At 45.7% G+C, this 17,426-nt stretch overlaps 1 protein-coding gene and 1 long non-coding RNA gene across 3 annotated transcripts in view; one reads left to right on the top strand and one right to left on the bottom strand.

Annotated features, from left to right (window-relative positions):
- The window catches only part of ANLN (anillin, actin binding protein), a 495,425-nt gene extending 493,634 nt beyond the window's left edge, over positions 1–1,791 (bottom strand). Inside the window, exon 1 of the mRNA XM_083407017.1 lies at positions 1,357–1,791. The gene's annotated coding sequence lies outside the window, so the exon portion shown is untranslated. The remainder of the gene's footprint in view (positions 1–1,356) is intronic.
- The window catches only part of LOC310661319, a 78,425-nt gene that overhangs the window by 31,323 nt on the left and 29,676 nt on the right, over positions 1–17,426 (top strand). The window lies entirely within an intron of this gene.

Below are 17,426 nucleotides of genomic sequence, written 5' to 3' on the forward strand. Positions count from 1 at the left end.
ACAGTGTTCTCGAAGCTACAAACATGAATCTGACCAAACTGCGGGTGGCAGTGGAAGACAGGAGTGCCTGGCGTGCTCTGGTCCAGGGGGTCACGAAGAGGCGGACACGACTGAACGACTAAACAACAAGAACATCAGAGACTTCTGCAATGACACAAAGATCTATAGCCAACCTCTTATTTCAGCAAGAGACTGATATCTTTCAGGTTACAAATAGTGTGGCCCCCTGTCTCATGCACAGTGGCCCCCGCTCCAGGGGGCTGAGGCTCTTTGGGCCCCCTCATCTCTCTCTTCTTGTTGAGAGCATACGTGGAGCCAGGTGCAGAGCGACATCAGGACGTCGCGTGATGTCAGGGTGTCACATTCGGTCACCTCCATCTTCTTCGGAAGATGGGGCCTCTGCTCATGCACTCCGTATCCTAACCAAGTCAAATTCCAAAATCCACAACATGACTTCCTTTGCGTTCAGTGAGGCTTAACTGACACAGCGCTAACGTCTGGCTTAGAAGCAGCATGTGAGAGAGGCAGAACAGAAATCTTCAAAACAAGCAAATATTAGCAGCATAGATTCATGTTTCGCTAAACCCTAAATTTCACCAGGGAATTTTTTTTTCCTGGCACCACTATCCCCCATGAGGTCTTCAGCTCTGAAGTTTTGAACTGGGAATTTGTGCATTTCCTTCTCTGTCTGGTTTGCTTTCGGTATTTTTCTGTAAAAATACCCAAACCAAAATAGATTTCTACCTGGTTTTATTATTTCTGCGTCCTGCTTCTTATTTGATTTCTTCATTTTTGGTCACGAAAGGGGAATTCCGCATTACAGTTTGCACCGCAGAGAGGATGAATATTGCTTGCAGTCAGTCTGTGAATGTGCCGGTGGGGGAAGGGGAGGGAAGGCACGGGACACAATAAATTTAATTTTGCCTGCCTGAAAGGCCCATTCTCCACCAATGAGATTAAAATATCACTGGCACTAGAAGTCAGTCCCAAGTATATTTCTTTTCTGTCAGCAAAACATTCCCCTCTTGCCCTCTCTTATCTAATGGCTTCTCTTCATCCTTGCTCCTCGCCTCATTACCGCTGGAAGACTTGTTGGTTTGCTCAGACTCTTGTCTCTCCGGCCAGGAGCCCTTAGCAAGAGCAGCTCAGAAAGTCTATCAGTGGCAATTGGAGCTGCCCTTTGCTCAGAACAGCGTTCAGTTGCTTCAAGAGGTTGCCCCACTAATTAGAAACATTATCATGTTGCAAAACTTGGTCATCGCACAAACAGTCTCTGTTAAATGTCTTGGGCAGTACCAGACCCGGCTGTCTTGTCCAGATCTTTCTGGGCTTGTTGCTTGATTTTCAGTCTAGAACCGTTGTGTCAAACAGCCCAACAGGACAATGACAATAATCCACCAACAGCATACAAATCAATATGGCTAACCTGATCCAAAACACCCACCCACCTCACTCACACGCAAAAACAAAGATCACCACAGCCAATCACAAGCAAACAATCACACCCTAGGCCAACCCCAACCTCTCTCACCACCAAAGGAACACAAGTGAACAACACAAGCAACGCTGACACCAAACTCTACATACATTAAACATAATATAAACACCGCCACCCGACCCCGACCCCATCCATCTTCCCTCTCTCCACCCCCCCTTTCTTTTTTCTTTTCTTTTTTCTTCTCCCCCTAATGCCTCAACAAATGAAATGGATTTGTAAAAATGTTATATGGGAAAAAAAACACACGAGGCATTACACTTACTTCTGTAAAACAAGAAAATCCTTAATAAAATGTCAAGATAAATAATAATAATAAAAAAACACCACAATATTTCTCACTAAATTAAAAGGAAACCAAAATGCTAAAGTTTGAAAAACAGTTTTAAATGTCATTCAAATGTCAAATTAAAAATATAAACACTGTTGCACTAAGAAAAAAGAAAAAGAAAAAAAAGGCTGTGTACGTTCCATACTTGTAAAGCGCCCTTCCAAAGAATCCTGAGAACTAAAGTTTGGTAAGGGTGCCAGAAATTGTAGATCTCTGAGAGGTGAACTAGTGCTCCCAGGATTCAGGTTTTGTTTTTTTTAAATGTATGCTATGAATGTAGATAATCTCAAAATTCTTGGGTTTTATTCAGATCTCTCATAAGTGGATATCAGGGTTACATGGGTCAGAGTTACAGAATCTTTTGGGATTTTTTCAGAACTCTCATAAGTGGGGTTTAACAACAACAACAACAACAACAACATCAATTTATTATTTCTACCCCACCCATCTGGTTGAGTTTCCCCAGCCACTCTGGGCGGCTTCCAATCATGTGTTAAAAACAATACAGCATTAAATATTCAAAACTTCCCTAAACAGGGCTGCCTTCAGATGTCTTTTAAAGATAAGATAGCTGCTTATTTCCTACACATCTGGTGGGAGGGCGTTCCACAGGGCGGGCGCCACTACCGAGAAGGTTCCCTGTAACCTTACTTCTCACAATGAGGGAACCGCCAGAAGGCCCTCGGCGCTGGATCTCGGTGTCCGGGCTGAACTATTTAGGAAGAGGCAAGAGGCAAATGCCAATGTTGGTTGCCTCCTCCTTCATATCTGGAGACTCAAAATGGCTCATAGAATCATAGAATCATAGAGTTGGAAGAGACCACAAGGGCCATCGAGTCCAACCCCCCGCCAAGCAGGAACCACCATCAGACCACTCCTGACATATGGTTGTCAAGCCTCTGCTTAAAGACCTCCAAAGAAGGAGACTCCACCACACTCCTTGGCAGCAAATTCCACTGTCGAACAGCTCTTACTGTCAGCCCAGCAGCTAATGTATTACAGCCCAGCAGCATCTCATAGTGGCCTCCTCCTGAAGACTATTTGTTGAAGTCTTGTGACTTGGAGGTCAGCAGCAAGCAGAGTGTCCTGGGAGAGTTCTGCCACTGGTTTCCTAGCACTACCGCATCTTTTCATGTCAGATTTGTGTCCATTTCCCCCTCCTGCATGGAGAGCCTGAGCTATCTGTCCTACGTAAACAGCAGGAGCACATTGTTGGCAGGTGATGGCAGATGCCATGCCGGAGGATGTGCTTCTGATGTGATTTGGTTCTGAAATCATCGTGGCGGAATCAGTCTGGAGATAAGAGTTGACACCAGGGTTTGTTGCAAGGCCATTCCCAAGGGATTGGGCCTCCTTTTGGTGACCCGAGTTGTAGTAGCCTTTATCTGTTTCCTTATATTTAAAAGATGCATATATGCTGCTCCTCACCAAAGCATCTGGGAACGATTCACAAAAACAAGATTAAAACACAATGGAATATGGGTAGCAGCAGGTTTAAAAAAACAAAATAAAAACACATTTGTCCAATGGGAAAAGGATAACAGGGTTGGTCCCAGGTGGGTCTCTTTTTGATGGTACAGCAGTGACTTCCTGCTGCCTGTGTAGATTGGTGCATAACCTAAGCCCTTTCTCACATATGTGGAAACTGCAGGTGGCAAGGCTATCCTGTGTAGCACCGTGTGACACACACACAAACAGAGAGAGAGAGAGAGAGAGCACATTCACTAAACATGAGTGAGGGGTCAACAACAGGAGCTCCCTTAAGGTTGTTCTGAGATCATATATGTGGCATGGTATGAACATCACAAAGTGCTGTATATATATATTTTTTAAAGATATTTATTACAAGTTTTTAAAGAAAACTTTAAGAAAAAAGTGTAAAAGAAAACAGAAACAATGAAAAATTTTACAAACAATACATCAAAAATAAGAGAAAAAAAGAAAAAGAAAAAAGAACAATACATCGAAACAGCATAATAAAAAGAAAAAAAGAAAACACATCCAAATTCCATATCATTATCTTTCATTTACTTGTTTCCTCGACTTCCTCACACCTCCCTTTTTTGTGTTCTAGTTCAAATTAGCTAATTCAGCAAATCCCTTCCCTCTTTCTCAAGTTTTTATTCTATAATTTGTCTTAACCTAATCTAACTTTAAATTTTCCACTTTAGCCCATTAACCATCAGTTTTTGCCTAATTCTTTATCACATTTCTGCTAAAACCATATAACTTCATTCCAGTATTCTTCTAACATTCATTAATTTTGCAATATTTCTGTAAATATACTTTAAATTTTTTCCAATCTTCTTCCATCGACTCTTCTCCCTCACAAAGTGCTGTATAAATGCTAACCACTACAATCCATTCTGCTTTATATCTTTTCCTTTGGCCCAAGTACCACTCGCTCACCATTTGGTTAAAGGTCAGTTTTGCATCCCTGTTTCCTGTTCAATCGGGTCTGCAATGTTTTGCCACTCAGCACAGACGGGGTTTTCCTTATCAAATGGCAGGATTCTTGCAGCCTTTTTCCTGCCTGGCAGTTGCAGACATGAGTGCTGAGTTACAGATATAACTAGTCTGAAATTTCTCCTTTGGAAAGACACCCCATAGCTACCTTGTCTGGCTCCACTTATAAGCCGTGTGTGTGTGTGTGTGTGTGTGTGTGTGTGTGTATTCACTCTTTCTCTCAGCCCCAGGTCTCCAGATTTCTGGGGGGACTCTGAAAGGGAAGCCATTTGTTCTCTTTTCCTATTTCTTTCTTGCCCTTATCCGAAAACAGCCACCCTATCTGTAAGCGACAACTGTGGAAAATGTGCCCTGGCCACTTGGCGCGAAAGATAGGCGAGACTCCGAAAAAATCTTCTCCACAGCTTATCACCTTTTTGCTGGCTCCACAACAGGCCAGTGTCCCAGCTTAGGAGGAAACTGACTGTCTGTAATCCTGAGCAGGGCCTCATCAACCACTGATAAGCTTCCCTGTGAACTTGCAGGCACTTCTGGGTTTATTATCCTTTCAAATACTATAGAAGCTATTGCATGACAGATTAGATATATACACACATGCATACACAAGGTGAGCGCATATATTAATATGGTTTTCAAATGTGACGGGTGTAAATGTAAAGGGTAAAGGGACCCCGGACCATTAGGTGCAGTCGTGAACGACTCTGGGGTTGCGGCGCTCGTCTCGCTTTACTGGCTGAGGGAGCCGGCGTACAGGTTCTGGGTCATGTGGCCAGCATGACTAAGCCGCTTCTGGCGAACCAGAGCAGCGCATGGAAACGCCGTTTACCTTCCCGCCGGAGCGGTACCTATTTATCTACTTGCACTTTGATGTGCTTTTGAACTGCTAGGTTGGCAGGAGCAAGGACTCACCCTGTCGCTCACCCCGTCGCAGGGATTCGAACTGCCAACCTTCTGATCGGCAAGCCCTAGGCTCAGTGGTTTCACCCACATCGCCACCTGCATCCCAGGTGTAAGTTGCTGCAATTCTGCTTCACCCATTCCTCACTGACAGGACCTAGTTCACATGGTTCCTTGTCCCTGTATGCCACCCCACTCTGGTAACATATGAAATGAGGAAATTGCATGGAAGGAGTAGAAGTCATGAGAAGTATTGGGAAATTTTTATCGTTTGACATTTCATTGTGTTTGTATATTTGCTGGAAGCCGCCCAGAACGGCTGGGGAAACCCAGCCAGATAGGCAGGGTATAAATAATAAAATTACTAAGTTAATACATCGCCACACCTGAGGCTTGTGCCTGAATAGGATGGGAGGAGAGACATAACTGTGTTGGTATATATGCTAGTGTTTGGTGTAATACAGCTTAGCTGCTATTGATCGTTGAATTACTAGCCAACTTTCCCTGCCCAAATTCAGGACTAAATACAATTATGTGAGCAGTGGTCAGGCGGACATGTCAGTGGTCTGGTAGTTGGCTGGGGATCACTGCAGGCTTTCCAGAAGATTTGCCAATGGCAGGCAGACCTGGGTCCGGAGATTCCCCAGGGGCCGGGCCCAACCAGCCAATGGGCATTGCTTGGGTCTGCCCCTGGGGGAATAAATTGAGGCTGGCCCAGCACTCCTCAGCGTAAACCTAAATCTGGACTGGAGAGGAGGTCGTAGCCTCTGCCAGCCCCTCCTTGGTTAAAGGTACCCTGTTAAATGCATCCGTGAGGAGTTGCTTCTGTCCAACACCCAGACGGGGGCTAGGGTCATAGCACTCCTCCAGTGGGGAGCCCTATTTGATGTAGGTCATAGGGCTCCCTCCCCCCCCCCCCATGGTGTGGTTTACCCTTAGATACACTTCCATCAGACTGGCTGGAGTTGATTAAATTGCTTGTTCCAAACATTTTCCATTTGTAAGCAAGTTGTGGCCTGTTTGAACCCCAAATCCATATGCTGCTTTCTTATCAAGTTACAGTGGTGCCCCGCAAGACGAATGCCTCGCAAGACGGAAAACCCGCAGGACGAAAGGGTTTTCCGTTTGCAGAGGCGCTTCGCAAGACGAATTTCCCTATGGGCTTGCTTCGCAAGACGAAAATCGATGAAAATTCTTGCGATTTTTTTCCGCTCGAAAACCCCTTTTTCTGAAGCGCTAAGCTGCTAAAAGCATTTTAGCAGCAAAACTGCTAATCCCTTAAGCCTTAAAAAGCCGTTTTTAGCCCTTAAAATGTCAATAGCACTAATAGTGCTAATCCGCTAATGGGCTTGCTTCGCAAGACGAAAAAACCGCAAGACGAAAAGACTCGCGGAACGGATCCTTTTCGTCTTGTGAGGCACCACTGTATTTCATTACATAGGGAGTGACTGGGTCACATGGCCTTGACACACAGCTTCTTAGGTGTGCTGGGCCCAGGGGTAACCTGTGAAACGCGGTCCAGGACTGGTCCAGAATCCGAAGGTTCCTCTAGGAGTCAGTCCGACAGGGCCAAGGCAGGACACGAGGCAGGAAACCAGGCAAGGACAGTACAGGATCTCAGGCGGGATCTAGCATACAGCAATGTTGCTCCTGCAACCTGGGGCAGGGTCCAACAGCCTTTTATCTTTGTCCGGGTAGCGGCCAGTCCTGATCCCATGGTGATTCACCTCCCTAGGCGAGCATTCCTCCTTTGAGTACTCAGGTCTCTCCTTCTCTCAGACCTTAGTCTCTGCAGCTCAGGAGACGTCGGTGGGTTACTAGACCCAGAGGCTGCCTCAGCCTCTCCTGACCCAACTGGTAGTGGAGCAGCTGTAAGTGATGGCCCTGCTGAAGGCAACGAGGTAATCCCCGCATCTGGAGCCAGGGCAGGCTCAGGTCCCTGACTCGGCCCAGCTGGTGTTTTTTGCAGGGGAACTTGTGCAGACTGGGACTCTTCAGGATCAGGCCCCAGACTTGGTTCAGATGATGCCTGAGGCAAAGGATCCAGTGCAGACTGAGTCTCCTCTGGTTCCGAGACTGAGCCCCAGGCCATTACATTAGGTAAGCAATGTAGGAATGCCCATCAGTTTAGCCCACAAAGGCATGGCATGCCACAGAGAAGATGAGACCTTTTCCTCTGGGGTAATTGATTGGCGTTTACCAGACTGCCTTGGGACAGTCACTGTCACTCAGCCAAACCTACACCGCAGGATTGTTTGGGCAATAATGGGAAGGGCTTATTGCAAAGTATTGGAAGACACAAGATCTACCCACCAGGGAAGAATGGCAGATGAAGTTGATGGATTATATGGAACTGGCGGAAATGACTGGCAGAATCCGAGACCAGGGAGAAGAGTCGGTGGAAGAAGATTGGAAAAAAATTAAAGCTTATCTACAAAAACATTGTAAAATTAATGAATGTTAGAAGGATGCTGGAATGAAGCTATATTGTCTTAGCAGAAATGTAATAAAGAATTAAGTAAAAGTGGATTGATAACGGGACAAAATGAAAAATTTAAGGTTAGACCGTTAAGATAAATTATAGAACAAAAATTGAGTAAGATGGAAAGAATTTGCTGAAATAGTTAATTGAAATAGAATACAAAAAAGGGAGGTGTGAGGAGGTCGATGAAACAAGTTAATGAAAGGTAAAGATATGGAATATTGGATGTGTGTGTCTAATGTGTTGTTGTTGTTGTTTCTTTTTTTCTGTATTGTTGTATTGCCTTTTTATTGTAATTGTAATGTATGTTTTGTTAAACTTTTATTGTTTCTTCTTTTTTCCCCCCTGTAATTTCTAAACTTCTAATAAATATTTATTATTGGAGAAGGGCAAAATAAAAATGGCATAAAGAAATAAAACCTGGAGCCATTTAATTTTGTATAGCAATAGCCACTTGGTGTACAAAACTAGACCGTGAGTACAAACTGATGGGCAATGAATCTTGCCCTTTGTATGACGCTGTGCCAAAACCAACACTGACCACTGTTTCTGTGTTTAATGAGGAGCAGCACGTCGCAATCCAGTGGCTGTAAAACACTGCAAAGGATCATCATAACTGACAGCTGCTATCTACCGAAAGCTGAGACTCTGAATGGAGTTGGTGGAGCCCGTGTAGGGGAGCATGATGAGTCTTGGGTTGATAAAGAGAGAGTCTAATATCCTCCTCTGTTGCCTGAAACATGATTAGCATGCTATTACGGGCATGAACACAATGACAGCTCACTTATTCAAGACCAAATGCACCAGATGTTAGAGAGGCCATTAGCGTGCGCACACACAGAGAGACTGAAGAAAGTAAAAAGTAGAATCTTATATGTATAATTGAGATTATTTTAGAATTCTTGCCTAGGTTTCCTGTCCTAAGAGAAATAGAACCATAAATTCAAAGGTGCATGGTCAGATCAGTCTTTCTACAGAGAAAGAAAGTGCTTAGTTCCTTGCTGCATGATTGTGTGTGCCACAATAAGTGTGCAACGCTCATGCTGAGCACCCGGCGGCAGCCATCTTGGAAGCAGTGAAATTGCATTGGCTAAAAAAGCCAATGCAATTCCGGGCTGCATCAATAGGGGTATAGCATCTAGATCAAGGGAAGTAATAGTGCCACTGTATTCTGCTCTGGTCAGAACTCACCTGGAGTATTGTGTCCAGTTCTGGGCACCACAGTTCAAGAAGGACACTGACAAACTGGAACGTGTCCAGAGGAGGGCAACCAAAATGGTCAAAGGCCTGGAAACGATGCCTTATGAGGAACGGCTAAGGGAGCTGGGCATGTTTAGCCTGGAGAAGAGGAGGTTAAGGGGTGATATGATAGCCATGTTCAAATATATAAAAGGATGTCACCTAGAGGAGGGAGAAAGGTTGTTTTCTGCTGCTCCAGAGAAGCGGACACGGAGCAATGGATCCAAACTACAAGAAAGAAGATTCCACCTAAACATGAGGAAGAACTTCCTGACAGTAAGAGCTGTTTGACAGTGGAATTTGCTGCCAAGGAGTGTGGTGGAGTCTCCTTCTTTGGAGGTCTTTAAGCAGAGGCTTGACAACCATATGTCAGGAGTGCTCTGATGGTGTTTCCTGCTTGGCAGGGGGTTGGACTCGATGGCCCTTGTGGTCTCTTCCAACTCTATGATTCTATGATTCTATTCTATGAGAGCACACCCTAGAATCCTCTCAGGGCTACACTGGGTATGTGTTGAAATCCAGAGTGAGTAGCTACATATATTGTAGAGGGAATCCAGTTCTCACCGTGAATTCAGTGGGCAGCAAGTGAAGGTGTATCTCTTCACCACCCCAAGTTTTGAATGGAGATAGTACACACAAACAAATTACATAACTATGACTAAGGTCCCCCCAAGTCTCTTAGCCCAGAATGAGGGGCGAGATCCATTCTGATCTCAGTAAGGGATTGAAAAGAAAAGTTGCTTTTACGGTGGAATTTCTTCTCTCTCTGTCTTTCTATTTTCTTTTTTTTTTTTTTTTTTTGAATAATATTTTATTAAGTTTTACAAAAAAGCATAAAACAACAATAAACAAACAACCTCACAACAAAACAAAACAAAAACCAGAAAAATAGATACTACGACACACAAACACAAAACAGCAAAATACAACAAAGAAAATAAACATATTAAAAACAATTTTTGTCTCCTTGTATTCTTTACATTAACTTATTTCTCCGACTTCCCCAGACCTTCCTTCTCTGTATTCCAAATCAAATATTCTGTCTGCAAATTCTTTCCCTCTATCATATTTTGATTTTCTGATACTCTTAAAGTCTAGTAGATAGTTGCATTTCCTTAAGTCTGACAAAATATTGAATCTTTCTCTAATCACTTTTTCCCAAATACCCATTCACCCTCAATCCGATGTCATCAAACGTTCATTATCTTATAATGTTTCTGTAAATAGTCCTTAAATTTTCTCCAGTCTTCCTTCACCGTCTCTTCTCCCTGGTCTCTGATTCTGCTGGTCATTTCTGCCAGTTCCATATAGTCAATAACTTTCATCTGCCATTCTTCCAGTGTGGGTAGCTGCTGAGTCTTCCAATACTGTGCGATGAGTATCCTTGCTGCTGCTGTAGCATACATGAAAAATGTCCTGTCCTTCTTGTGCACCTATTGGCTAACCAATTTTCTGCCACACTCCTTTTTCTCTTTCACTGTGAAAATAAATGGTAAACAAGCAGTTTGCACTAAGAAGATGCTTAATACAACAGTGTAGTTGAAGATGGGAGGGTGGGTTTTGGGACAATATGAATCATTTGTAATTGACACCTACTGTTTTTTTTAAAAAAGACCCAGTTCTGAAATAAACAATAAAAATGATGTCTTTTTGTCAGATTAGGCATTTGTGTGGAAACTGTCACGTTTGGGCACCTCTGAAACACCCAGAAGCATTTGTGATCCTTTACTGACAGGGGTAACAAAAGCTGCTGATTGTGGGAAGAGTGTGTCCCCATTTGCACATCAACACCTATTTCACAAAGAGGGCTGACGGATGAGAAGGTGGTAGGAGAATGTGGCTATGGAATCAGTAGCACTGAAAAGTCTCTTTCTTCCAACAATGTGTGACTTTGCCAACAGGAGGTGAATGGAGAGCATTTGTAAAAAGCTTCAGGTTCAGAAAACAGGCCGGATTAGAGTCGATACGAATGCAAAGCCCCCTTCAAATCAACCCATTTCCAAAAATGAAATATGTGCGGTGATGTCCTGCCCTACCATTAAAAAAATACTAATTATAGAAATGAGTATGCCATAAAAAGGCTTTTATTATTTATAATTTTACCTGTCTTTTTACGCCATACACAAATGGTAGGAAATACCATAAAATGCAGTCTGCTAAGATTAAATTAATATCTAGCAGCAATACGTTCAGAGGCTTCCTGTTTACACTTTATGGCTATGGATTTGAATGCAAGGATATTAACTTGAAATGTGATAGGGGCAATCTATGGCTGTATGAAGGACACACACACACAAAATAAACTAGAACTGCTATTTTGGACACCTGTAGTTCAGACTGTGGAGGATCTCCATTAGATTTCTCTGATTTACCTCACATCTCTAATTCCATTTTCCTGAGGGAGTCCCATTAAAATGTTGGACCATGTTCCAGATGGCCTGACCAAGGCCATGATCCAGCGGTGCTTCCCCATTACCAGCTATGGGAAGAGAAAGAGTCTTTGATAGACCATATGAATTTTTTCCTCCCATAGCTGGCGATGGGAGCCATATGAGAACTTCACATTGTGTGTTTTGATGTGCAAAAAAGGGTCCATGATCAAATCTTACATTTCCCTTCCCATAAAGCATGTTTGCTTCATCAGTTCCAGTAATGGAGCCTAAGAGCTGCTTTGTGCCTGTTATTATGTAGTTTAAGTAAATGAAGATACTTTAAGGAGGTCTGTTCTGAAGAACCAACCTATCAAGTAACAGTGAGGCTTATGGGTACTGTTCCTTATTCTCTCTGGTGCCTTCCTGCCTATATTTGCCTTGTACATCCATGGATTATAAGCTCTTCTTGGAAAGGTCACTTGTGTTGGGTGGCTCTCCTTCTCACTGCTCTGCTACAGAAAGTAGAGGGAGAATGGCCCCAAAGCACTATGGGTAAGAATGTGGAGGCAAGCTGTGACCTGGCGCAAGCCATTAAAGTGTTAAGGACGTCAGACTAGGATCTGGGGGACCTTGAGTCAGCCACCATCCCTCACATGGTTGTGAGGATAAAATGGAGGTGTGGGGAGCCACCTATAGGGCCTTGAGCTCTTTGGAGGAACGGCAGGGCATGTCAGTAGCAAACGAACAAATAAGCAAGGCGTGTGCAGGCTCCAGCATAGAACCAGCAGCTCTGCATACGTGTTGGCGGACACACATCCAGTTTGCAGAAATTCGCTGTATAACTCTACTGCTCTGTGGGTTTGGGGAGCAAGCAACTCTGGGAGAGAACCCAGAGCAAGATTCTCTCTCAATCAGAAGTACTGGGTTACTGAGCAGAGCCGCAGTGACTTTTAGCAGATGCTTTTAATTAAGAAGGCATCCCTGCTCCAGTTCCTGGCATCCCTGGTTCAAGAAAAGTCATGAAGCAGGGCTGGAAAGGGGCACTGTCTGGACACCTGGAATGTTGTGAAATAGCCAATGTTCCCTCCCTTCAAGATGTTCTTGGGCTCCGACTCTCATCAACTTCATCCTGCATGGTGGAGATTCATGAATCTGGGCCTAGTTTAGAAGCGTCTCTCGTGAACAGTAGGTGTTTTTTGTAAAGAGGCATGGACATCGCAACAACTGTTAGATAAACTAATCCAGAATGCGGCAGCTAGACTGGTGACCGGGGGTGGCCGCCGAGACCACATAACACTGGTCCTGAAAGACCTACACTGCCTCCCAGTATGTTTCCGAGCACAATTCAAAGTGTTGGTGCTGACCTTTAAAGCCCTAAATGGCCTCGGTCCAGTATACCTAAAGGAGCGTCTCCACACCCATCGTTCTGCCCGGACGCTGAGGTCCAGCACCCAGGGCCTTCTGGCGGTTCCCTCATTGCGAGAGGCCAAATTACAGGGAACCAGGCAGAGGGCCTTCTTGGTAGTGTCGCCCACCCTGTGGAATGCCCTCCCATCAGATGTCAAAGAGATAAACAACTACCTGACATTCAGAAGACATCTGAAGGCAGCCCTGTTCAGGGATGTTTTTTAATGTGTGACATTTTAGTGTATTTTTGGTCTTTGTTGGAAGCCGCCCAGAGTGGCTGGGGAAACCCAGCCAGATGGGCGGGGTACAAATAAATTGTTGTTGTTGTTGTTGTTGTTGTTAACTAACTTTTCTTTTCTTTTTAAACTTTTGGTTCAACCCCACCCGCACCCCTTGGTGGAATTTTATGCATTCCGAAAGCAACGCATTTTGCTCTTCCAAACTATTTTTATGAGGCCCATGGATAAATCCTCTCTGACAAGTATGAGCTGGTGATATCCAGATAGGGAAGGAGCTTAGTTAGAGGCAGAGAAATCACCACGACCTTTGGGTTGGTTAGAGAACTTGCACAAAGAACTCTTGTGAGACATCACCTCTTCTTCACCCCTCTGTGGAAAGGCAGGAGAGGTGGATGACAGAGGCTTTACTCTCGCTGATGAAATAGCAGGCCTGTCGGAGAAGAAATGTTGCTGCAGAGAACTTGGGCTTCTCCGAAACATTCCACCCAACTCCCCTCTTGCTGCTCAAAGTTTGGCTGCCTGAGGCAGCACGTCTGCAATCTGGGCTGGGGACGGACGGACACAAAGAGTTTGAAAGAATTATGATTTTCCCTCTGTGATCCATTGGGAACGCTTTGTGTGAGATGATGGGATACATTCCAATGGCTCGTATTCATCAGGGACAGCCCACATTTTCCGATACATGTCTCTGGCACATGACTGGCCCTGTTTTGTATTTGGGGAGTACCTTGTTAAAATTGCTGCTGGCGTCGATTGTTACAGGTTGCCATTCTTCAGGCATCAGACCCCCCCCCCCCCGGTTCTCTGGAACTCAAATGTACAACGGAAGTGGGGGAAAGACACATTTTGTCTTTAGTCATGCATATACCGTATTTTTCGCTCTATAGGACACACTTTTTCCCCTCCAAAAATGAAGGGGGAAACAGTGGCGTAGCGTGGGGGGTGCAGGGGGGGCCGGCCGCACCGGCTGCAACATCTGGGGGGGGGCACTCACACTCGCAGCTCTCTGCCCCTACCTGGCTCACTCACTCTCTCACTGCAGTGCTGGCTGTGCGAATCCGATCCGAGCTGCCCTGTCGCCGCCCACTGTGGAGGGGAGGGTGCCAGGCGTGCGGTGTGGTGCGAGAGCGAGGGACTATCTGGGGGAGGGACAGTGCAGCGGGGGGCGCAAATTACTTGCCTTGCCCCGGGTTAGGGGGCGCAAATTACTTGCCTTGCCCCGGGTGCTGACAACCCACGCTACGCCACAGGGGGGAAAGTGTGTGCGTCCTATGGAGTGAATGCAGGCTTTCGCTGAAGCCTGGAGAGCGAGAGGGGTCGGTGCGCACCCACCGGGCTCCCAAGGCTTGCGGATAGCAGCCTGCTGCCCCCGAAGCCAAAACAGCAAGACGGGGCGCTGTGCAGCCCTCCATCTCGCTGTTCCAGCTTTGGGATGGCTGCGCAAAGCCTCCGCAGGGCAACGGGGTGAAGGCACCCCACCATCCTGCGGAGGCTACAAAGGATGTCCCCGAAGCCTCAAGCCTTTGGAGTGCAGCTGCGCTCCAAAAGCTTCAGGGATCTTTGAAGCTGGTGGTAGGGAAAAGCAGCGCTTACACCCACCGCCAGCCCCACAAGCTCGGGGGGCAGCGGAAAGACCTGCTATTGAACGCACCTTGAACACACCTTGTTTTTGAGGGGGAGAACAAGAATTTTTTCCCCCCTATTCTCCCCCTCCTATGGTCCGGTGCGTCCAATAGAGCGAAAAATACGGTACATGCAAGATCATGGATGCTAAGGGTCAAAGTTGACATGATGCTGGAGGTGAATGGAGGCAGATCGTGGTTTTTATTTTATATCTGCAAAAAGCAGTTGTGGGCAGTTGGATTGGGACTCTTGCATGTGTGGAGAGTTGAGCTGATTCCTCCATGCCAGTTTGTGGGGGCAAATCTCACTGCCCCCTCCCCCAAGAGCTGGTGCCTTTTTTCAGGGGGTGCATACCCATAAACATTTTGTGAATCTTTGTACTTTTGTCCATTTACTGTATTTATTTTCCCTGATTTGAACTATAAAATTGTGATTTTCTTGAGTCAAAATGAGAGTACCCCTAAATATATTTTTTTTTGGGGGGGGGAAGCACTGGGAAAATGTATAGGCACAAGTGAAGGGGTTGTATACTCCTGCCCCGCCCCCCCCCCCCCGGCTGATGGCAACTCTGATTTGGGATTTGCACCAGTGCAGAATTGGTGCAGAAGCAAAGGCAGGGCTGGCCCAATATATTTTGCCTAAAGAGAAGGGCAAAAATGCCCTATGCCCTATGCCCAATGTTATACATGGGGGAGGGGGTCTAGTAGAAATACGGCCTTAGTGGGAATGAATGACACTCTCAATTTTGTTTTCTCCCAGTTTCTCAATATTTCCATTCTGCTCACCACATTCCTGCATCCATTTGTGAATCTGAAATATTTCTCATGGAAGTTCGCCCAGTGGCGTAGCGTGGGTTGTCAGCACCCGGGGCAAGGCAAGTAATTTGCGCCCCCTAACCCGGGGCAAGGCAAGTAATTTGCCCCCCCCCTGCTGCACTGTCCCTCCCCCAGATAGTCCCTCGCTCTCTCTCCGCACCGCACCGCACCGCACGCCTGGCACCCTCCCCTCCACAGTGGGCGGTGACCCGGTGGCTCGCATCGGATTCGCACAGCCAGCACTGCAGTGAGAGAGAGAGAGTGAGCCAGGTAGGGGCAGAGAGCTGTGAGTGCGAGCGCGCCCCCCCCAGATGTTGCACCCGGTGCGGCCGGCCCCCCCTGCACCCCCCACGCTACGCCACTGAGTTCGCCTTCATTTTAGTGTGCACATCTCCAGATGCAGGCACCTTTTTGTAAGCAAGTTTCCCCAACATATTGCATTTGTGCACATTATTTTCACTAAGTTCTGCATTTGCTCACTCTTTCCCCTAATAAATATGCCCTTTGCATACCTTTTTCTCAACTGAAGAACAGGATCGATACATTTCTGTTTACATTTTTATTTGAGGAACTGCAAATTAGGTAGGTGAACCTTGCCCAATCTCTCCCATGTCCCTAGTCCTCAGTGGGCCCTTCTCTTCCATCTTCACTTGCCTGGCAGTTTTTCTCCTCTGGGCATAATTCGCACTGTTGCCCGGGGTGAAAGAGGAGATGGGTGGACAGACACTGGAGATGCCACTAAATACTACTTTGAGTGCATTCAGGTGATAGTGTTTCCATAAAATATACCTAATCAAAACCTGTCTGCTGTCATCTATTGTTGTCAAGGCTGGGCTTGTCCTTAGTAATTTGCTGCTGTTGGTATACTGCTTGCACATGAATTTTCTGACCATCCTTTTGTTTTGTTGCTTTATGACATTTTTGTTTATATATACCCTGAAGGTCACATTAGGGATGGAAGATGTGGGATATAATATATCTTTTTTTATAAATAACTGGGCACACACTTGCTACAGTGACATGTAAAGGTAAAGGGACCCCTGACCATTAGGTCCAGTCGTGGCCGAACCAGAGCAGCGCACGGAAACGCCGTTTACCTTCCCACCAGAGTGGTACCTATTTATCTACTTGCACTTTGTCGTGCTTTCAAACTGCTAGGTTGGCAGGAACAGTGACCGAGCAATGGGAGCTCACCCCATCGTGGGGATTCAAACTGCCGACCTTCTGACAGGCAAGTCCTAGGCTCTGTGGTTTAACCCACAGCGCCACCCACGTCCTTACAGTGACATGTGGGCGTGGCCAAATTTCCATATGAAAAGGGACTTCTGCAGAGGACGTGTGCCTTGGGTGAAGAGGCAGATATCTTTTGCACAACTGGAAAACAGTGCTTTAAATTACTCTGCATGGAGCAGTTTGGGATAGCTACCTTATTTTTCGCTCTATAAGACGCCCCAGACCACAAGACGCACCTAGTTTTTGGAGGAGGAAAACAAGAAAAAAAATATTCTGAATCTCAGAAGCCAGAACAGCAAGAGGGATTGCTGCGCAGTGAAAGCAGCAATCCCTCTTGCTGTTCTGGCTTCTGTGATAGCTGCGCAGCCTGCATTCGCTCCATAAGACGTACATGATTTCCCCTTACTTTTTAGGAGGGAAAAAGTGAGTCTTATAGAGCAAAAAATACGGTAGTTCTAGCAGTGGTAACATCAACAGTGCTCAAAGCAGCAAGGAGGAAGGAGGAGACCCCTAATGTAATCCACAAGCCCCATCCCTGACTGCCCTCAATTTTGACCAAATCACACACCCTTCTAAAAGCAGTGCCTAAGGGTGTCTGCTCAAGAAGTAAGGGAAACAACACCCCCCAACATAATCTCAATGCTAAAGGCAATATAGTTGCAAGTTGTAAAAGACTTGGCATATAAAGAGATCCTTTGTTGCAACGTACGACTCATTAGTCCTGTTCATTTTCATGTCTGTGGTTTTCAAACAAGACATCAACATTGGGGTACAGGAGTCCCAAGGCCCCATCACAATTACGTCAAACTAAGCTCCACTTTAGAGCG

The sequence above is a fragment of the Podarcis tiliguerta genome (assembly GCF_965153285.1).
Source record: "Podarcis tiliguerta genome assembly, chromosome: 12".
In the NCBI taxonomy this organism is placed as follows: Eukaryota; Metazoa; Chordata; class Lepidosauria; order Squamata; family Lacertidae; genus Podarcis; species Podarcis tiliguerta.